This window comes from Macaca fascicularis, chromosome 3, assembly GCF_037993035.2.
Source record: "Macaca fascicularis isolate 582-1 chromosome 3, T2T-MFA8v1.1".
NCBI classification, from domain to species: Eukaryota; Metazoa; Chordata; class Mammalia; order Primates; family Cercopithecidae; genus Macaca; species Macaca fascicularis.
The window spans coordinates 168,957,886-168,959,356 of NC_088377.1; the positions used below are offsets into that span (position 1 = coordinate 168,957,886).

The following is a 1,471-nucleotide window of genomic DNA, read 5'->3' on the forward strand; positions in this document are numbered from 1 at the left end:
TGACATTCCTGAAAGAGAAGAAAAGAAAGTTAGCAACTTGGAAAACATATTTCAGTGTATAATTTACAAAAATTTTCCCAATCATGCTAGAGAGGTTGACATGCAAATTCAAAAAATTCAGAAAACCCCTGCAAGATACTATACAGGATGACCATTTCCAAGACACAGTCATCAGATTGTCCAAGACCAATAGGAAAGGAAAAAATCTTAAAGGTAGAGAAAAGGGGCCAGTCACTTAAAAAGAAAACCCCATCAGGTTAACAGTGGACCTTTCAGCAGAAACCTCACAAGCTAGAAGAGATTGGGGGCCTATTTTCAGTGTCCTTAAAGCAAAGAACTTCCAACCAAGAACTTCATATCCAGCCAAACTAAGCTTCATAAGCAAGGGAGAAATAAAATCCTTTTCAAACAAGCAAATAATAAGGAAATGTTTTACCACTAGGCCTGCCTTATATAAGGTCCTTAAGGAAGTGCTAAATATGGCACTGTTGTCCCTGGCACCACCCGGACATCACTCAGGCCACCGGCACCATGAAGATCTGGACTTTGGAGCACGTCTTTGACCACCCGTGGGAAACTGTTACAACAGCTGCAATGCAGAAATACCCAAACCCTATGAACCAACTGTGGTTGGAGTTGATGTGTTGGACAGACATATAGATCCCTCTGGAAAGTTACACAGCCACAGACTTCTCAGCACAGAGTGGGGACTGCCTTCCATTGTGAAGTCTCTTATTGGTGCAACAAGAATGAAAACATACACGCAAGAACATTCTGTAGTTGATCCTGTAGAGAAAACAATGGAACTTGAATCTACTAATATTTCATTTACAAATATGGTTTCAGTAGATGAGAGACTTATATACAAACTATATCCTCAGGACCCAGAAAAAACTATTTTGACTCAAGAAGCCATAATCACCATGAAAGGAATTAGCCTCAGCAGTTACTTTGAAGAACTGATGGCAAGTATGATATCCTCAAATGCTAGTAAAGGTCGAGAAGCAATAGAATGGGCAATATATAAATTAAATGCTGAGATTGAGGAACTGACAGCCTCAGTAAGAGGAAGTATAAGGACTCCAATGGCAGCACCAGCATTTGCAGAGAAGTGATCATGACAGTTGGTAGATAACATTGGGTAGCCCAGGTCTCTCCAAGCTGACTGTGTATTTATTTGTTATTTTAAAAATACAACTATATTTTAGGTAGTTTTTTTTTGATAAGCTGGTGTAAGTCTATGTAATTTTTGATCAAAATGGATTCAGGGCCTCTAAATAAAAGGGATCATCTGAAATTAATGTTGTTTGAAATTACTATCTGATTTTGAGGGTTCCAGTCTTTCTGTGAAAATTCAACAAGAACTCCTTGGAAATTGGTATTGATATTGAATCTCCTTAAGGTAGAATTTTCAAGCTTTTTCTGTATTGGAACTCCACCTGACTTTGTACCAACCCCAGAACAGAGCAGA

At 38.6% G+C, this 1,471-nt stretch overlaps 1 pseudogene; it reads left to right on the forward strand.

Moving 5' to 3' along the window:
* The first annotated feature begins 531 nt into the window (after positions 1–531).
* On the forward strand, positions 532–1,115 carry LOC102130977 (PRELI domain containing protein 3B pseudogene; annotated as a pseudogene).
* Positions 1,116–1,471: the final 356 nt, after the last annotated feature.